The sequence below is a fragment of the Mobula hypostoma genome, chromosome 3 (genome assembly GCF_963921235.1).
Source record: "Mobula hypostoma chromosome 3, sMobHyp1.1, whole genome shotgun sequence".
Lineage (NCBI taxonomy): Eukaryota > Metazoa > Chordata > Chondrichthyes > Myliobatiformes > Myliobatidae > Mobula > Mobula hypostoma.
This window is the reverse complement of record NC_086099.1, coordinates 183,250,512-183,272,147: the sequence shown is the minus strand read 5'-3', so window position 1 is coordinate 183,272,147 and position 21,636 is coordinate 183,250,512. Positions and strand designations below refer to the sequence as shown.

General features: G+C 41.8%; 1 protein-coding gene and 1 long non-coding RNA gene across 3 annotated transcripts in view; one reads left to right on the top strand and one right to left on the bottom strand.

Moving 5' to 3' along the window:
- The window catches only part of nebl (nebulette), a 309,089-nt gene that overhangs the window by 162,348 nt on the left and 125,105 nt on the right, over positions 1-21,636 (top strand). The gene's annotated exons all lie outside the window — the stretch shown is intronic.
- On the bottom strand, positions 110-12,847 carry LOC134343625 (uncharacterized). The gene is made up of 3 exons (XR_010017292.1): positions 12,739-12,847; positions 1,585-1,791; positions 110-347 (listed from the first exon to the last, which is right to left on the bottom strand). It is a non-coding gene; the product is annotated as an uncharacterized LOC134343625 (long non-coding RNA).

Here is a 21,636-nt window from a genome sequence, read left to right as displayed (position 1 = left end):
TTAGTGATACATGTTTAATTCCAAACAACATTGTTAAAACTCTGAGGTTTTCCATCTTATAAAAGATTTCTAAATCACAAAGAATTTCTAAAACAAAGGATTTCCAAATCAAAGGTATAGTTCCTATAAACTAGAAAGGCATACACAGGAGCCACAGATTAATCATTCATCTGTTGCAGAAATCGAAGGCGGAGGAATGGATTCTAGTGTCCCATCTTTATGTCATTCTTATTGAAGTTCCTGGACCATTCCAAAGAAATCTGGACTATTCTCTTCATTTATACTGTTTCTTTGCAGCTTAGGTGACTTCACACAAATGTGATACTTTTTCGGGTACCTTTTTACACCTAGTGGAAATACATACAGGAAAGTCATGAAGCATGTGCAAACTCCTTACTGACAGCACTCAAAATTAGGATTGCAAAAGGGCCATATATGATGTTGTAATCTGGCCAACACAAATCCCTCTTTCCATTCTTAGTGGAATGCAACAGCACAGAAACAGGTCCTCCAGCCCATCTAGTCCATGCTGAACTATTAATCTGTTTAGTCCCATCAACCTACAACCTGACCGTAGCCCTCCATACACCACCCATCCATGTACCTATCCAAATTTTTCTTAAATGTTGAAATTGAACCTGAATCCACCACTTCCGCTGGCAGCTCGTTCTAGACTCACCACCCTCTGAGTGAAAGTTTCCCCTCGTGTTCCCCTTAACCTTTTAACCTTCTACCCTTAACCCATGACTTCTAGTTCTGGTCTCACCCAACCCCATGCATTTACCCTATCTATACCCCCCATAACTTTGTCTACCTCTCTCAAATCTCCCCTCATTCTCCTATGCTCTAGTAAATGAACTTCTAAACTATTCAACCTTTCTCCGTAACTCAGGTCCTCAAGTCCTGGCAACATCCTTGTAAACTTTCTCTGCACACTTTCAATCTTATTGACGTCTTTCCTCCAGGTAGTTGACCAGAACTACACACAATACCCCAAATTAGGCCTCAACATCATCTTATACAATTTCAACGTAACATCCCAACTCCTGCACTCCATACATTGATTTATGAAGGCCAGTATGTCAAAAGTTTTCTTCACAATCTTATCTTGTGTGACATCACTTTTAAGGGATTATGGGTCTGTATTGACATATCAGTCTGATCTACCACACCCCTCAGTGTCCTACCGTTCACTGTGCAAGACCTACCCTGGTTTGTCCTCTCAAAGTGCAACCCCTCAAGAGTGTCTGCATTAAATTCCATCTGCTGTTTTTCAGCCCACTTTTCTAGCTGGTCCAGGTCCCGCTGCAAGCTTTGTTAGTCTTCTTGTCAATGCACCACACTCCTATTCTTGGTGCCATCTGCAAATTTGTTGATCCAGTTTACCATGCTATCATTCAGGTCATTGATACAGATGGCAAACAACAATGGACCCAGCAACGATCCCTGAGATACACCACTTGTCACAGACCTCAGAAGATACAGGAGCCTCAGGACTTTTACCACCAGGCTTAGGAACAGTTATTACCCCTCAGCTATCTGGTTCTTGAACCAGAGGGGATAACTTCACTCAGCTTCACTCACCCATATCACTGAACTGTTCTCACAACTTTTGGACTCTCAAGGATTCTTCATCTGATGTTTTTGATATTTATTGCTTTGTATTTGTTACGTTTTTTTCCCTCTTTTGTATTCGCATAGTTTGTTGTCTTTTTGCACATCAGTTTGTTCGTCCTGTTGGATGCTGCCTTTCATTGATTCTGTTGTGTTTCTTGGACTTGCTGTGTATGTCTACAAGAAAACGAAACTCATAGTTGTATATGGTAACACATATGTACATTGATAATAAATTTGCTTTGAACTTTAAACATTTGACAAGCTCTATTCCACCCAGACCTTTTACAGTATGGGAATCCCTATCAGTATGTGGATTTTGGATCTGGCACAAGAGGTTCTGTAGAAGCAGGAAATCCAGAGTAACACACACACACAACGCTGGAGGAACTTAGCAGGTCAGGCAGCATTTATGGAAAGGAATAAAGAGTTGGCATTTCAGGCCGGGTCTGATGAAAGGTCTTGCCCGAGTAGTTGACTCTTTATTCCTTTTCAAAGATGAAGCCTTGCCTGCTGAGTTCCTCCAGCATTTTGTATGTATTAGCATCTAGGATGCGCCTGTTCTTGTTACTCACATCATTGCTTCTGTGACTTATTAGCACTCCTTAGTTCCCTGATGTATTGAACTTGTAACAATTGTGTCAAAAATACCTTTATACCCTCCACTATTGAGGAGATAGAAGTTCAATGCTTTGCTTTCCACTATAGACTCCATTCCACAGCCTCTTACACCATCCCCCTCTGTCCTTAGCCAGTTTGACTAACACATGATCGCAAACCCACCGATATGGCTGATGCATACGCGCCTCCTCCGGGAGATTAGGGATGGACAAGAAATGCTGGTGCTGCCAGTGAGGTCCATATGCCTTTAATGAATTTATTAAACACAAAAAATAGAATAGTCCTGATGAACACACAGAAAAAGGCTGGCAGAACTCAGCAAGTCAGGCAGCATCTGTGGTGGAGAGGGCGGGGGGGGGGGTGCGGAATAAAAAGTCAACGCTTGAGGCCAGGACCCGATGCTTGCTGAGTTTCTCGAGTATTTTGTGTGCATTGCTCAGGATTTCCAGCTTTTGCAGAATCTCTTATCTTTGTGGCACTGATGAAGTAGTTGTGGAAGCATTGGTCCAAGATCTGGGATCGTGGATGACTGTACTAGGATAGGGATGAACTGGGATGACATAATGGCTGTACGTTCCTTAGTCTGCAGAGGTTTGTTTAACTGTTGCCATGATGTGCTTCCTCGATACATGAATTTGAGTAAGGAATAAACATTAGCCGGGAATCACACTTCCTCTGTTCTATAAATAGTTCTTCTGTTGGATCTGACCTGGGAGAGCAGGTTTAGCATCTTCTCTAAAGATGTCTGCTTTCCTGCAGCACTTGGGATAAGTTAAGAATGTATTTTCTTCCTCGACTGCTTCCCTTTTTCAATTAAGGTGATCTCACTTAAAAACTTTGCGTGTACCGCTCCTAATCTGAACAAAGTCCTGCTTGGAGTCACAATTATGCCTGGTCTATGACGAATGTTCCCCAAATGAACTACAAACTTGTCGTTGGGTTTGGAGGCTTGCCTGCCGTGATGTCCTGGAGAGCTATGTTGGCTGGAGTCAGGGCTTTATGCTTTGGCTCTTGGTAGGATTACCCATGCCAAACAGGTCAAAGGGTAGAGGTCAGACTAAGAGTGATCCACCAGTCCTCCAGATTCGGGAGTTCGGCTCAGGCCTAGCAACTCTGACTGGCAGAACAAAATTTTTACAGAAACAGGAATGGTGAATGCTTCTATATCTGAATATGACCATATTCCTCAGTCTCCATTCAGGACTTGCATGGCTGATGGTAGTAAAAACCGAGTAGTAAGAAGCTACTGACTTGATGAAGGAAGCCCAGAACACTACCAGAGATTGGGAACCTTCATTACTGCCCTAAACATCAGTGGTAGAATGGGCAGTGAGTAAATATGAGGGACATGGATATGTTTCACTTTTGACTGGCTGTCCTGGTTTTTAACATTTCAAAAAAAATTCTGTAAGAAGCAAAAGCAAAAGATGATGCATGTTTGTCTTTATCGTATGTGGTGTTGAGCATGCAGATAGGGAAGTCAAAGTTCTAAATTCAAAGTAAAATTCAATAAAAGAGCAAGAGCATAGAAGACAACAAACTGTTGAAATGCAATTATAACGACAGCATGAAATAAAAAGATGAAGAGTCCTTAAAGTGGGATCATTAGTTATGAGAACATCTCAATAGATAAATGCAATCATCTTACAGCTATAAAAATCTTGGGTTTGGTCACATTTGGAGTATTGTGTGCATTCCTGGTTGCTACCTTACAGGAAGGACATGGAGGGTTTGGAGAGGGGACAGCAGAGATTCACCAGGTTATTGCCTGGATTATAGGTAAGAGAGATTAAGAGGATCTTAAAGAAACTTTCTTTCTTTTTAAATCTTTTTATTGAATAAGTATACAAAAAGGTAAACCATATAAACATTAATACAATGTTAAAATATAATAAAATTCCAGAAGGTATCAATACCAAAAAAAATACTACACAATGTAATTTAAACATAAGAAACCAAGATAACATAATAGTATACTAAATTTTATATATATCAATAGAAAAAAAGAAAAAAAACCCCTCAAAAAAAAACCCCCCGTGCAACTAACTAAAAGCAAAGCAAAGCAATGGGCTAACTTGAAACCAAACAGAGTTAAACTTAAAATCACGTCCTCAATCCCGACCTCCATTAAAAACAGTAAAAAAAAACAAGAAGGGTATATATTACATTAAATGAAAATATCGAATAAAAGGTCCCCAAATCTGTTCAAATTTAAATGAAGAATCATAAAGGTTACTTCTAATTTTCTCCAGATTCAAACATAAAATCGTCTGAGAGAATTCTTCCTTTCCAATGCTTCCTCCTACATATATTTTAGATTCGATCTTAAAGAAATTTGAGTTATTTTCTCTGAAGAGTCAGAGGCTGAGGGGGAGGTAGGGTGTGGACTTGATAGAAATACGTATGTAAAATATGACAGGCATAAGTGGGGTCGATAATATTTTTTCCAGGGTGGAGATCTCGAATATGAAAGGGTGTAGCTTTAATGAGGAACATTTACAGGAGATTTCAAGGCAATTTTGTTTTACATGGAGAGTGGTAGATGTTTGGACAGTGTTGCTGGAGCAGGTGGTGGAAGAGGCAATTGGACAGGGAATGGAGGGATATAGACAGTGTGCAGGCAAATGGGATTGGTTTAAATTTACATTGTGGTCAGTACAGATATGGTGGGCCAGAAGGACCTGTTGCTATGCTGTACTGTTTTATGTTCTCTCTATTCTCAGATTCTAAATGCGTTGTATAAATTCCACCATTATAGTCAGATCATTGTAGTTTGGGAGTAACTAGATTATAATGGTTTGGGAATTGGAGATGGGGGTAACAGCTAGTGTATTTTCTTACTGACCATCTACTCTCCAGAAAAGGGGAACTTTTTACTAACATTCATACGGTCAAGCTTTGTAACCAGTTTAGTACATCACCATCCCTGGAACCGGCTTAGTGAATCTTTGGTAATCCCACCATTCCTGTAACCAGTTTAGTGAATTGTTGCTACACACCCAATGGCAAGTTTGTTTGCTTTTAGGTAAAGAGACCATAACTGCTTGGACTGCTCTAAGTGCAGTCTAACCATAAACTACACAATTGCTGTAAGTCATCTGTATTCAAATCCTGTCATAATGTAGGTCAACATATCATTTGCCTTCCTAATCACTTTCTGCACATCACACATTGTTATTTATATTTTTGAATTAATTGAATTTACTCAATTTTTAAAAATTGTTTAAAGGATTTTGAAAAGATTAAAATATTTTGGATTTGTTAAAGATTTAATACTTAATTATTTTGTTGATTTTTTTTTGCAAGAAATATATATTTGCATGTTATTGTGTGTCTGGGATATTCAGAAGCATTCAATATTCTTGATGACTTTACAGTTTACAGGGCCTGGTGTGCTGGCCATCTGTGGCTCTTCGCAGGCTGATTGTGTTCTAGCCTTGCTCGTCTTCATTATTTTGATGGGGATGGCTTCTTCAATAACTCCCATAGTAAATCTGCAAATTCTGTCTCTACAGAAGGCATCAGGATATATGGTGATAGAGTAGCAATATAGTACTGAGACAGAGGATCAAATTTGATCATGTTGAACAGCGGAGCAAGCTGGAGGGGTAAAACAGCATTACTTTTCTGTGCTTCTATGTTTGCCATGTATGCCAGTGTGAATGGGGCAGTTTTCTACTGGTGTCACTCTGCCAGTGGTGGTGAATCAGCACGTGTGTGCCATTACAAAGAAGCCATGAAAATCCCTTTACTTTCTTAGAAGTTTGTGCAAATTTGGCATGTTACCAACAACTTTGACAAACTTCCATTGATGTACACTGGAGAGAATCCTGGTTGCATAATGGCCCAGTGTGCCCAAGAATGGAGGTCTAAAGTGAAGATTATATCCTGGTCCATCACAGGCAAAGTCCTCCCAACCATGGAGCATACCTACAAGGAGGCTGTTACAAGAAAGCAGTATCCGTCATCAATGACCCCCACCATCCTGGCCATGCTCTCTTCTGCTTCTGCCATCGGGAAGGAGGTCCAGAAGCCTTAGGTCCCAAAGCACCAGGTTCAGGAACAGTTATAACTCTTCAGTCATCGGCTCCTGAACCAGTGTGAATAACCTCAACTGGTTTCACAACCTGTAGACTCATTTTCAAGGACTGTGCATCTCATTTTCTCAGTATTATTTATTTACTTTTTTTTTTGTATTCGCATAGTCTGTCTTTTGCACATTGGTTGTTATATGTAGTTTGTCATTGATTCCATTGTACTACTTTGTTCTAGTGTGAATGCTGAATCTCATAGTGACATATACATACGAGGGGTGATTGATAAGTTCGTGGCCGTAGGTAGAAGGAGATGAGTTATATAGCTCTCGTTACATGCTCATGCAGTTCAACTCTTTGAGTGAAAATGCAGAAAGTTTGAAGTTAATAACTCATCTCTTTCTACCTTAGGCCATGAACTTATCAATCACCCTGCTGTGGACCACTTTCTGGAGGTCCAAGTGGCCGTCTTCTACAAAGAAGGGATCCGTATACTCTGAGACCACTGGACTAAGTGTGTAAATGTAGGAAAAATAAATGTGCTAGGTTTTCTAAAATTGACTCCTTCTACCTCAGGCCACAAACTTATCAATTCCCCCTTGTACTTTGATAATAAATTTACTTTGTTCTTTGTATTTTTTGACTAATTACGATACATCACCCCAGACCTTTCTGATGTCCATGTTTTGATCAATTGGTCATGCGATTTAGTTAATTATATTTTTTCTAGTAAGAATTAACTGAGGACAATGAATCACACGAGCATTGACTCCATTTATCATAAATACATCTCAGTTTTGGCAGGTAAAATTGTTTTGCTGATATAGAAGTTATAAACAGAATGAAAATGTCCGGGTAGAAGTTGACTGATTTTTTTGTTCTTTTTGCGATGATGGCACACTTTTGAGATTAAAAAACATTCTGTGTAAAATTATCTTTTCAAATCAATATTGATTATACATCTGCAAAGCCAGGTCTTTTACAACTTGGCTCTTGTGGTTATATGTTAGCTACCTTGGTGAATTTAATAATTGAATTACTCTCAGTAATTAATGTTACAGGAACAAATGATTCTGGGCACTTACCATCTCTGGATCTCCTGCAGTACTTCACTCACTCTTATATTCCTTAGCCCCACCCTCGCTGACCCTGTCTGCCTGTATTAATGGTGAGAATAGAATTGAAAATCAAATTTCCAACAACTGCTGGAATTAATGGTATGTCTTACGTGTTCGTCATTTTTTTTGGTGGACTGAAAAATAATGGTCACTATATGGGAGTATGTGATGGTTTATTGTAAATTATTTGGATTACTGGAATCTTTGAACTATTTATAATTCTGTGATGCAGAGAGTGATGGTGTCTCATTGTACAGTTATTACAAGTGCATATCACTTTGCACGAAAACCTCAAAGGAAAGGTATAAACAGGTGTTTGTGCTATTTTCTTTAGTATCACAGCTGATCTATTAAAGCCGCTGTGGAAAATAATTGTGAAAATCATGAAACGGGGGAATAAGATGGTGGCCAAACTGGCACAAACATATCAGTTTTGTGCTTTCATGCTCCACCCAGTGGTGGTGGTCTGAAACTGCAGACAGCCTGGGAGATCAATGTTGCAATACATTTGTAGACACTTCACAGAATCATTTCAAAATAAAACTGATTGTAAGTTTATGTAAGGAGATTGCAGCAGGTGACCAAAAGCTTGTGCATTGATGTGGATTTTTAAGAAATATCTTAAGAGAGGTTAATAAGGTGAAGAGGCTTAGGAGGAGAATTACAGAGTTTAGACTCTTGGCATTTAAGCATGTCTATCAAAATACGAATTTTTGTGTTGGCAGAGATTATAGAAGTTGCAGGGGCTAGATCTTGGGGAGGGAATTTAAACAAGAATGTGGATTTTAAAAGTGAAGCTTTGTTTAACCATCAGACACTGAGGAGAAACGAGCACTGAAGTAATACAGGCCAGGCAGCATCTCTAGGAAGAGGTACAGTCGACGTTTCAGGCCGAGACCCTTCGTCAGGACTAACTGAAGGAAGAGTGAGTAAGGGATTTGAAAGTTGGAGGGGCAGGGGGAGATCCAAAATGATAGGAGAAGACAGGAGGGGGAGGGATGGAGCCAAGAGCTGGACAGGTGATAGGCAAAAGGGATACGAGAGGATCATGGGACAGGAGGTCCGGGAAGAAAGACGGGGGCGGGGGGAACCCAGAGGATGGGAAAGGGATATATTCAGAGGGACAGAGCGAGAAAAAGAGTGAGAGAAAGAATGTGTGTATAAAAATAAGTGCCCTCACATTTCCTCCCTTACCACCATTCAGGGCCCCAAACAGTCCTTCCAGGTGAGGCAACACTTCACCTGTGAGTTGGCTGGGGTGATATACTGCGTCCGGTGCTCCCGATGTGGCCTTTTATATATTGGCGAGACCCGACGCAGACTGGGAGACCGCTTTGCTGAACACGTACGCTCTGTCCGCCAGAGAAAGCAGGATCTTCCAGTGGCCACACATTTTAATTCCATATCCCATTCCCATTCTGACATGTCTATCCACGGCCTCCTCTACTGTAAAGATGAAGCCACACTCAGGTTGGAGGAACAACACGTTATATTCCGTCTGGGTAGCCTCCAACCTGATGGCATGAACATCGACTTCTCTAACTTCTGCTATTGCCCCACCTCCCCTTCGTACCCCATCTGTTACTTATTTTTATACACACATTCTTTCTCTCACTCTCCTTTTTCTCCCTCAGTCCCTCTGACTATACACCTTGTCCATCCGCTGGGTTCCCCTCCCCCCTTTTCCTTCTCCCTGGACCTCCTGTCCCATGATCCTCTCGTATCCCTTTTGCCTATCACCTGTCCAGCTCTTGGCTCCATCCCTCCCCCTCCTGTCTTCTCCTATCATTTTGGATCTCCCCCTGCCCCTCCAACTTTCAAATCCCTTACTCACTCTTCCTTCAGTTAGTCCTGACGAAGGGTCTCGGCCTGAAACGTCAACTGTACCTCTTCCTAGAGATGCTGCCTGGCCTGCTGCGTTCACCAGCAACTTTGATGTGTGTTGCTTGAATTTCCAGCATCTGCAGAATTCCTGTTGTTTGCACTGAAGTAATACATTCATTCAACATGAACAGGAAAGTTTTGTATGATTATATCCATGGATAATATTAGGCAGGAGTGTCTTGGAATGGAAATCCCTGAAGGCAACAACAGCATAAATGCAGCTTCCAGGAGCAGATAGGGTGTAAATTGGGTGTACTTGGAACCGAGAATGTCATCAATACAGCACAGGAACAGCCTTTCGGCCCACGATGTTATGTTGAGCTAATGAAACTAGCAATTAAATGCTAACTAATCCCATCTGCCTAAGCAGTGTCCTCTGTTTTCTGCCTATCTAAGAGCTTTTTAAATGCCTCTATCGTATTTGCCTCCACTACCTCCCCTGCCACTGCACTCCAGGCACCAACCACACTCTCTGTAACAGGAAAGAACTTCCCAGATATCATTTTGAATTCTACTCCCTTTCATCTTTAATGCACGCTCTCTAGTATTAGACATTGGAAAAAAAAAGGGATATTGGCTGTCTGCCCTAGCTACACCTCTTATGGTCTTATAAGCTTCTGTCAGATCTCCCCTCAGCCTCTGCTGCTCTAGCGAAAACAATCCAACTTTGTTCAACCTCTCCTTACAGCACATATCCTCTAGGCAGCATCCTTGTGAACCTTTTCTGCACCCTCTCAACGTCTCCACTTCCTTCCTATAATGGGTTGACCAGAAATGAATGCAGTACCAGACGCTCAGTGGCCACTTTATTTGACACTTGCTGGCTCTTGAACTCAATGCATCGACTAATGAAAGGAAGCATGGGATACAAATTCTTTACCAACCTATCAGCCATGCAGCCACTTTTAGTGAGCTATGGAACTGGAATTAAAGCTCCCTCTGTACGTCCCAGATCCTCCCGCGCATCCCAGAACCTCCTGTACATCATAGACTTGAATTGAGGTTACAGGGAAGGAAATCAGCAGTAATTGTGATTGCACAGATGTGTGTGCAAAGTTCCTCTCAGTCAAATATGACATCAAGGCACCAATAGACTGGTGCAGGTTTTGGGAGAGGCTGGAATTGATGTTTAGGGGTTTGTGTTTTTACAGGAATTGGAAGTGGCAGCTTCATTCAGTTCAGTACTAGTCGTGAAATTTACAAATCGTCTGACTGAGCGGTGAGAACAGATGGGCCAAGAGAGGTGGTGAAATAAAATGGAGTGACAGCAATATGATTAGCAAGTCAATTATGACGGTGTGTTATCATTGAAGTTGATAAGGAATGGTGTGGTTGCCCAAGGATAGATGGTTATGAGATGAAGCAGGAAGTAAAACTATTTTTGAGAGTCTCTTGACTATGTTTAGACCAAAATGAGGTGGAAGTGGAGAATCTCCCACTCAGAGGGAAGACACTGAAGCACCAGAATGAGTTGGTGTGGTTGCCTATGTCAAGGACTGGACAGGTTATGGAGGACAGAGGCATAGATTAAAATCATAATGGACATTATTTGTTGCATAGTTTTGCAATAATCTGTTTGATTAATATTGAATGACAGTGCAAACTTCATATGACTATGCGTACTGTTTGCTATCTTTGTCCAGTTGCTACACCAGGACTTGAGCCTTGATACTACCTCATGCAACTGGATCCTCGATGGCCTCACTTGCAGACCCTGTCAGTGTGGACTGGCAGCAATATTTCCTCCACAATCTCCCTCTGCACAGGTGCCCCACGAGGCTGTGTGTTTAGCACCCCCCCCCACCCCCCACCCCCCACCACCCTGGCTCTACTTGCTTTATACTTGCTGTAAGGCTAAGTATATTTCCATGTCATATTTAAATTTGCTGATGACACCACTGTTTTTGGCCCAATCAAAGGTGGTGACAAATCAGCATATAGAAGGGAGAATAAAAATCAAGTGGAATGGTGCCACAATAACAGCCTCTCACTCAACGAGAGCAAAACCAAAGGGGTTGATTATTGTTTACTGGAGGAAGAAACTGAAGGTCCCTGAGCCAGTCCTCAAAGGGAGATCGGAGGTGGAGAGTGTCAGTAACTTTAAATTCCTTGGTGTTATAATTTCAGTGGATCTGTCCTGGGTCCAGCATGTAAGTGCCATTACAAAGAAGACTTGGCAGCACCTCTACCTTCTTACAAGTTTGCACAGATTCAGCATGTCATCTGAAACCCTGAAAAGTGTCTGTGGATGCACAGTGAAGGGAATCCTGACTGGGTGCATTGCACTCTGATATGGAAACCCCAATGCCCTTGAGTGGAAAAGCCTAAAAATGTAATGGATACAGCTCATCCATCACAGGAAGAGCCCTTCCCACCATTAAGCACATCTGTAAAGAACACCACCACAGGAAAGCGGCATCCATCATCAAGGATCCCCCCTGTCCAGGTGCTGCCATCACTCTCTTCTTGCCGCTGCCATGGAGAAGGTGGTGCAGGAGCCCTGGATCCCACGCTAACATGTTCGGGAACAGTTATTACCTTTTAGCCGTCAGGCTCCTGATCTACATGGATAACTTCACTCAACTCAACACTGAACTGATTCCACAACCTGTGCTTTCAAGGGCTGTACAACTCATGTTCTCAGTATTATTGATTTTTTTTTAGTTATTTGTACAATTTGTCTTTTGCACATTGGTTGCTTGTCAATCTTTGTGTGCAGTTTATTTCACTGATTCTATTGTATTTCTCTGTTCTACTCTGAATGAATGCAAAAAATGAATCTGGTGAGATATACATACTTTGATAATAAATTTCCTTTGAACTTGTTTACATGTGCCTATATAATTTTCTCCTAGTACATAGAACATAGAAATCTACAGCACATTACAGGCCATTCAGCCCACAATGTTGTGCCAACCATGTAACCTACTCTAGAAACTGCCTAGAATTTCCCTAGCACATAGCCCTCTAGTTTTTCTAAGCTCCATGTACCTATCTTAGAGTCTCTTAAAACATCCTATTGTATCGGCCTTTACCACTGTCACCAGTACTGCATTCCATGCACCCACCACTCTCTGTGTGGAAAAACTTACCCCTGATATCCCCTCTGTACCTACTTCTAAGCACCTTAAAACTATGCCCCCTCATGTTAGCCATTCAGTCCTGGGAAAAAGTCTCTGGCTATCCACACAATCAATGCCCCTCATGATCTTGATACACCTATCAGGTCACCTCTCATCCTCCGTCGCTCCAAGGAGAAAAGGCCAAGTTCACTCAACCTATTCTCATAAGGCATGCTCTCCAATCCAGGCAACATACTTGTAAATCTCCTCTGCACTCCCTCTATAGTATCCACATCTTCCTGTAGTGAGGTGACCAGAACTGAACACACTACTCCAAGTGGGGACTGACCAGGGTCTTTTATAGCTGTAGTATTTTTCATCAACACAACCATTACGTTACCCCACCTTGTTTTGCCGTTCTTTTCCATTATTCTCTGCAGAGCTTCTCGTATCTCCCCAGTTCCTTATAAAATCCTTTGCCTGCTTCCCTCCTGTTGATCTTCCCTGCTCTTCCGTGCAATGCCTTCTTGCTAATGAGTCATCTCCTCATCCCATCTGAAGACATGTTCCACCCTTCCCTCTTCAATCTGGCCCTCGGGCTTGTCTATATTTTCTGTTCACATCAGAAAAAAATAGTTTCTTTCCATCACTGCCTGACTTGCTTTATTGCCTGATGGATATGACAAAGCTAAGACATTGAGTAATTGCCAGCACTTTACTTTCTGAACGCATTTTTTCCACCTCTGTGATAATTAAACTTCTGTCTGCTTTATCTCCTCCAGATAAAGTGAATGCTGAAACAGGCTGGGCCTCCTGTTTGAAATTACTCTTCTCACCCGTTACATTGTTGAGTCATCTCCAAATATCTTACATTCCTCATATTGAGGACACTTCCCTAAGGACTTTGTTTTCATGGGCGTAACCTAGTACTTGTTTTCAATTCTTTTAAGAGATTTGCTCAGACTTTTCAGGCAAAATTGCACTTAAAGCCAAATCCAGCATCAAGACTGAAACTGTACTAACAAGTACGAAATGTACTTCCCTCTTCTTCCGTTCCCCACTCTCTGCCGGCTTACCTCTTCTCTTCTCCTCACTTGCCTATCAGCTCCCCATGGCAATGTTATCAACATAGAGGAGGGAGATTGAAAATCTGGCTGAGTGGTGCCACAACAGCAACCTCTTACTCAATGTCAGCAAGACCAAGGAGATGATTATTGACTTCAGGAAGACGAAATCAGAGGTCTATGAACTAGTCCTCATCGAGGGATGAGAGGTGGAGAGAGTCAGCGACTTTAAATTCTTTGATGGTATCATTTCAGAGGAGCTGTCCTGGGCCCAGCACGGAAGTGCAATTACGAAGAATGCACAGCGGCATCTCTACCTCCTTAGGAGTTGGCAAAGATTTGGCATGACATCTGAAACTTCGATAAACTTCTATACATGTGACATTGACTTGCTGCATCACAGCCTGGTATGGAAACACCAATGCCCTTGAATGGAAAATCCTACGAAAAATAGTGGATACAGCCCAGTCTCTGGTAAATCCCTCCTCATCTTTGAACACATCTGCAAGGAGCCTTGTCGCAGGAAAGCAGCATCCACCATCACCCAGGAAATTCTCTCTTCTTGTTTGCACAATCAGGAAGGTACAACAGCCTCAGGACTCACACCACCAGGCTCAGGAAGAGTTAGTACCCCTTAACCGTCAGGCTCTTGAGCCAGAGGGGATAATTTCACTTAGATTCAATTGCCCATCACTGAAATGTGCCCATGATATGTGGGCCATCTTTCAAGGCTCCCCCACTCGCCCTCCCCCTCCCCTCCTTCCCCCTCCCCTCCTTCCCCCTCCCCTCCTTCCCCCTCCCCTCCTTCCCCCTCTCCTCCTTCCCCCTCTCCCCCTCCCCACTCTCTACCCCTCTCTACCCCTCTCTCACACACCCTCTCTCGCACACCCACCCCTCTTACACAACCACCTCCCCCCCCTGCCTTGGTCCTATTTCTATCGATAGTTATCTTCAGCACATTTACTCTCTGTGTGTGGGCATGTGGCCAAGTGGTTAAGGCTTTGGACTAGCTACAGTACCTGAAGGTTGTGAGTTTGAGCCCCAGCCGAGGGAACGTGTTGTGTCCTTGAGCAAGGCATCTAAACACACATTGCTCTGCGACAACACTGGTGCCAAGCTGTATGGGTCCTAATGCCCTTCCCTTGGACAACATTGGTGTCGTGGAGAGGGGAGACTTGCAGCATGGGCAACTGCTGGTCTTCCATACAACCTTGCCCAGGCTTGTGCCCTGGAGAGCGAAGACTTTCCAGGTGCAGATCCATGGTCTCGCAAGACTAACGGATGCCTTTATTCATTTATTTATTTATTCATTCATTCATTCATTCATTCACTCACTCACTCTCTGCCCTGTTGGTGTGGTCTTTCATTAATTCTGTTACAGTTACTGGATTGATTGAGTTATGCCCTCAATAAATGAATCTCAGGGTAGTATAAGGAGGCATATATGTAGTTTGATAATAAATTACATTACTTTGATAATGGGGTGCATGGTAGTGTAGTGGTTAGCCCAGTGCTTTGCTGTAGCAGTCACCCAGGTTCAGTTCTCTCCACTGCCTGTAAGGTGTTTGTACATTCTCCCTGTGACCTTAGGATTTCCTGTGGGTGCTCCCCTTTCCTACAACAGTCCAAAGATGTACTGGTTGGTCATTGTAAGTTGTCCCGTGATTAGGCTAGGGTTAATTTGGGGGATTACTGGGCGGCGCAGCTCGAAGGGTTGGAAGGGCTTATCGCAACAACTAAATAAATAAATAAATTTGCTTTGAACTTTGGTGCCCTTCCTCCTTCCCTTTCTCCCATGATCCTCTCTCCTACCTATCAGTTTCCTTCTTCGGCCCTTTACCTTTTTCCACCTGTCACCTCCCAGTTTCTCACTTCAGTCCTACCTACCTTCACCCTCACCTGACTTCACCTGTCACCCTTTTGCTTGTACTCGTTCCCCTCCCCACACCACCCTATTCTGGCTTTTCCCCTTCCTTTCCAGTCCCGATGAAGAGCTCTACCCGTAACCTCGGCTATTTATTCCTTTCCATAGACACTGCCTGACCTGCTGAGTTCCTCCAGCATTTTGTGTGCATTGCTTTGGATTTCCAGCATGTGCAGAAACTCTTGTGTTTATGATGTACTAATAAGGGTGCTTTCTTAGGGAGGGTCTCTGCAGAATTGTTTGTTGCCACTAGCAATTTAAAGCAATTAGATCTTTTAGTGGATAATTACATCATAAGGTCTTTAAATAATCTAGTTTTCTGGCACAATGTCTGAAATTCTGGGCAACCTCTTAAGAAGTGCATACTGGGAATAGGGACTTTAGAGAGATAGTAAAGTATGCAGAATTGAGTATGGGCTGTGGGGGATGTGGTGGAGACCTGGGAGCGAATGAATGCGTCAGTGATTGTGCTTCATGTGGGAGAGTGGGAGGCATCTCTTGTGTGCAGTGTAGTAGTTCCTGTAATCACTGCGAACAGCAGCAGTAAACTGATTTTTAGTTGCTGTGGTTGTAATTGGGCTGTTTTCAGTGCTATGATTGTAAAAGTTCCTCTTTGATTTTTTTTTAAAGTGGTCTCTTGATGTTTCAGAGCAATGTTGGAATCCCATTTCACAATCTTGAGGAATGTTCTGAGTGTTATGTGGCTGTTCTATCTTTTGGCAGAATGTTTAACATTTCAGCGAAGGACAATCTCTGCCTTCACTATCCAGATTATGGTATTATTATGGCCTAGAAATAATATATTGTAACTGATTAATTGCTTTTTCTGCTCTGTCCACTACTTCATGTTGCTTTTGAGGTGTGGCTCTAAAGTAGCCCAAAGATTGCAGATGAGTGAAGCACAGTGGGATCTAGGTGTTATGGTACATGAATCTCATAAAGATAGCAGGCAGTTGCAGCAAGTAGTTAGAAAGGTAAATGGCATTTTGACCTTTATTTCAGGAGGGTTGAAATACTGATAACAGTGCTCTACAGCCTGTCTGATCCATGCTGACCAAAATGCCCCATCCAAAGTAGTCCCATTTGCCTGTGTTTGGTCCGTAAACTTATAATCCTTTTGACTTCTTGTACCTGTCCAACTGTCAATAATGTAATATTGTTACTATAAAGGATACTAGCGAGGTGACACTGTGCGTAGTTTTAGTAACCTTGCTTAAGAAAAGATATGTTGACATTGGAGGGCATCCATTATAGATTCATTCTTAGGATGACAGGGCCCTATCTGAATACCCACACTCAACAACTGAAAAACAGCCTCTTCCCTCCATCATCAGATTTATGACTGGTCTGTGAACACCACCACCTTGTTCTGATTTTTGCACTCCATTTTTAAAATTTATAATAATTTTATGTCTTTGCACTGTACTGCTGTCATAGAGCAACACATTTTACATCATATAAGACTTGATAATAAGCTTGATTCAATATTTTTTGAAGCTCAGAAGTATGAGGAGTTATCTAATTGAAATATACAAAGACTCTAAGAGGGTATGGCCAATTAGATGTCGGAATGTTCCTATTATTCAGAGAATATTGATTGAGGAGACCAAGATTGGAGCTGTCATTTGAAATTGAGGTGCATAGCAACTTTTTGTAGAAGATGGTGAATATCTGGATTTCTTTACCTTAATGGAATATGGAAGCTTGGACAGTGTGGGATACTGAGAGAAAATGGATATCTTTTTGAATGATTATGGAGTTGAGGGCTATAGTAACCTGCCACAGAAGAAGAGATGAGAGTAGCTGTCTTTACGTTGAATGAAGGTGTGATCATGAGGGACCAAATAATCTACTCATTCTCTTATCTCTTAGTCATATTCTTTCCTTTCTTAATAGGTTATGAGATCATGTTCTCCCGCAGAGCCTTGAGCATCACTCCAGGCTGATGTTGCATCATCAAATAGCTGTTATTTGATGAGGCAGTAAAGCGAGGCCATTTTACAGTCTGCCATGGACATTAAGGGTCCTAAGATGTAGTTCTAAAGAATGACTGGTGGTTATCCATGGTTTCCTTGCAAATGTTTATTCTTCAAATCACAATGCCTCAAATAGATGTCATAGCTGAGTTACATTGCTGTTTGCAGGTTCTTTCTGTGTACTGTGCAGCTGTGCCATTATATCTTACAATGCAACAGTGTTCCTTAATAATTGTGTCTTTGGTGCTCTTTTCCATCTTGCTCTTCTTCTCACATGCTGTCAGCGATTTTTATTTTTGCATTTCTGTAGTTATTTTTACCTTTCAAGAATTTACTGTCTGTACATAGGAACCACCCTCCTGCCTCCTACTCTTACTTAGCAGCTTTAACTCTCATGCTGACTTCAGCCCTACTATACAAGGCAGTAATACTACCTTCTTGTGTTGTTTCCAATCTGGCAAATTAGAACAACACCAATTTCCATACTAATGATTCAGAAATAGGCTCTTTGGCCCATCAAGTCCATGCAGAATTATTCTGCCTAGTTCGATCGACCTGTGTCTGGATTATAGCCCTCTATACTTCTCTCATTTATGTACCTATTCAAGTTTCTCTTAAATGTTGAAATTGAAACCCACCACTTTCACTGGCAACTTGTTCTACACTCTCACTCTCCTCTGAGTGAAGAAATTCCCCTTCATGTTCCCTTTAAACATTTCACTTTTCACCCTTAACCCTTGACCTCTAGCTTTAGTTTCGCCCAACCTCAGTGGAAAAAGTCTACTGGCATTTACCTGATGTACACCCCTCATTGTTTTGTGTACAGTACTTCTATTAAATCTTCCCTCATTCTACTGTGCTCTAGGGAATGAAGCCCTAGGCTATTTCCCTATAACTCAGGTCTTCAAGTCCTGACAACATCCTCGTAAGTTTAAAAAGAATTTGGGGGAAACATGTTAAGTTGCATTTGTAATGTTCTTCTGCTCAGAATTTTATTTCCGGCCTTGCAGCTTTTGGAATACATGACAAATAACTTAGCCTGATACTTTGCCTTCTGGCATCTTGGAGTTGTTTTGTAATTCTTTGGGTAATGTTTCTTTGGCCCTGATTTTCCACATTGTCAGTTTAAATTTACTTGGGATTTCTCTTTTATGTATGTCTGTTAAAATGAGTGCAGGAAATTATCTGAATTGACAGAGAAAATCTATTGGTTCTATTTCTCTAGTACCTCTTTTTAAGGTCACGGATTCCAGGAGTTTTATCCAGCCAGGATGTAAGAGTTAGAATATTTATCCAAGCCAGGATGTTATGTGACTCAAAGGAGAATTTGGAGGTGATGGTGTTTTGATGTGCCTATTTCCTTTGTTCTTTATTTGGTAGACATCATAGATTTGTTCTGTTGTCGAACAATGATTTGATGCCATTGAATTACTTCCAGTTTTTGAGGGATCCCATAAGCCCACAGTTCACACCTTTACTGTTTCAGTACACTGATCAAAATGTAAGATAATGTTGTCATAGTAACCGATTGTACAATACATTGCTTTTATTCATCAAGCTTTGAATTTACTTTAACATATTTGCATATTCCTAGGATATTAAAGCTAAAGGTACTTTGTTGCTCATTGTTCATAAGTAGAATTTATAGTATGCCTTTGCATTGATTAGGACACCCTCAATAGCAAACTAACAATGTTTCTCCCTCCGTACGTCATCCTCCGCAATTTTGCGATCTCCAAGGGGATCCTACCACTAAACATATCTTTATCAAGCCTCCTCCCACCCCAACTCTGCTTTCCACAGGATTTGTTCCTTCTATGATTCCCTTGTCCATTCATTCCTCCCCAATAATCTCTGCCCAAGTGCTTAACCCTGCAGGTGGCCTAAGTGCTACATCTGCCCATTTACCTCCTCCCTCACCTCCATTCAGGGCTCCAAACTGTCCTTCCAGGTGAGGCAACACTTCACCTGTGAATCTGCTGGTGTTGTCTTTGGTATCTAGTGCTCCTGATGCGGCCTCTTCTACATTGGTGAAAATTGGAGGACCACTTCGTGGAGCACCTACGCTCCATCCGCCAAAAGCTGAACTTCCTGGTGGTCAAACATTTTAATTCCCATACCTGTTTTAATATGTCAGTTCATGACCTCCTCTTGTGACAAGATGAGGCCACTCTCAGGGTGGAGGAGCAACACCTTGTATTCCATCTGGATAGCTTCCAACATGGATGGCATGAATATCGATTTCTCCTTCCGGCAAAACTTCTTTCCCGTTTTCCCCACCCCCCCGCCCCTCCCCTATTTTATGGCGCCTACCTTGTCTCAGCTGCCGATTAATTTCCTCCAGCATTTTGTGTGTAATGTTTCTCTCAGCTTATTAAAATAAACACTCATCTCTTTGATTTCATCTTTTTGCACTTCAGGGCTCTGAAATTGCACATGCCTTCATTCTTGCTATTTTATTTATTTAGAGATGCAGCACAGAATAGCGGCCCAGCAACCCACCGAATTAACCCTAGCCTAATCGAGGGACAATTTACAATGACCAATTAACTTACTAGCCAGTGTGACTTTGGGCTGTGGGAGTAAACCCGGGCACCTGGAGGAAAGCCACATGCACCCAGAAAGGAAAGTATGAACTTGCTTACAGAAGACGCTGGCACTGAACTCCAAGCTCCTAACTCTGACACTCAAAGCTGTATTAGCGTCGTGCTAACTGCTATGCTTCCTTGGCACAGTTTGTTATATTTTGCCTTGCAACCAAGTTAAACTACTTGCACATCCTTTTTCTGGAAATAATGAGTTCAATGTTTTTATGTAGGCTGAATCGATTCTGTCCACTTTGTTTTGTGTAATGGAGGAATGCACCAAATATCAAAATTTAATCGAATGTATTTCTGCTTTGATCTACTAGAATATAATGCAGCACATCTTTTAAGGCTTTTAGGTATTTATGTTATTTTCTCCTTTGATAAGAACGATTGAATTTTGTACATGCCTATGGCTAAATTTTGTTCCCCTCAACTTTCCTTATAACTGTTTGGTTCAGTGTTTTCTACTGAAGATGACAGCTTTGTTTGAAGTTGCTGGTTGCTGCTTGGAAGTTTTCTTGATTACCGTGAAGGGAATACATGTACTGCTTTCGAAAAATTATTCATAAGGTTTTATGTGCACAATAAATTTTGTATGCTCTTATTTTCTGTGCAAGTTGTATTCCTCTGGGATTGCGTTTGAATTTGATTTAATTTCAGGAAAGAGAATCAATGCAAGAATTAAACTATTTTCAACCTTTATTCAGGTACATACGCTCCTGACTTAGTGAGGATGAGAACAGAGAAATCTACAGCACTTTACAGGCCCTTCGGCCCATAATTTTGTGCCAACCATGTAACCTACTCTAGAAACTGTTTAGAATTTCCCTACCGCACAGCTCTCTATTTTTCTGATCTCCATGTACCTATCCAAGAGTCTCTAAAAAGACCCTGTTTAATCCGCCTCCACCACTGTTGGTGGCAGTGCATTCCACAAACCCACCAATCTCTGTGTAAAAAAAAAACCTTACCTCTGATATCTCCTCTGTACCTACTTCCAAGCACCTTAAAACTATGCCCTTTCGTGTTAGCCATTTCAACCCTGGCAAGAAGCCTCCGGCTATCCACACGATCTATGTCTTTCATCATCTTATACACCTCTATCAGGTCACCTCTCATTCTCCGTCGCTCTAAGAAGAAAAGGTCAGGTTCACTCAGCCTAATCTCATATGGCACACTTTTCAATCCAAGCAACATCCTTGTAAATCTCCTGTGCGCTGTTTCTGTAGTATCCACATCTTCCTGTAGTGAGGTGACCAGAACTGAACACGGTACTCCAAGTGGGGTCTGACCATGGTCTTATATAGCTGTAATATTACCTCACGACTTTTGAACTCAATCCCATGATTGATGAATGGCATCACACCATATGCCTTCTTAACACTGTCAATCTGTACAGCAGCTTTGAACGTCCTATGGACATGGACCTCAAGATCTCTCTGATCCTCCACACTCCCAAGAATCTTACCATTAATATTATATTCTGTCTTCAAATTCGACCTACCAAAATGAACCACTTCACACATATGTGTTGAACTCCATCTGCCACTACTTAGCCCAGTTCTGCATCCTGTCGATGTCACACTGTAACTCTGACAACCTTCCAGATAATCTACAACACCCCCAACTTTTGTGTCATCAGCAAACTTACTAACTCACCCTCTACTTCTTCATTTTTAGGATTAGAGCTGTATTGGTTGGTCTTGAATTCTCCTGACTTGGTGAGGGAGTAGATCTGGATTGGATGGGCT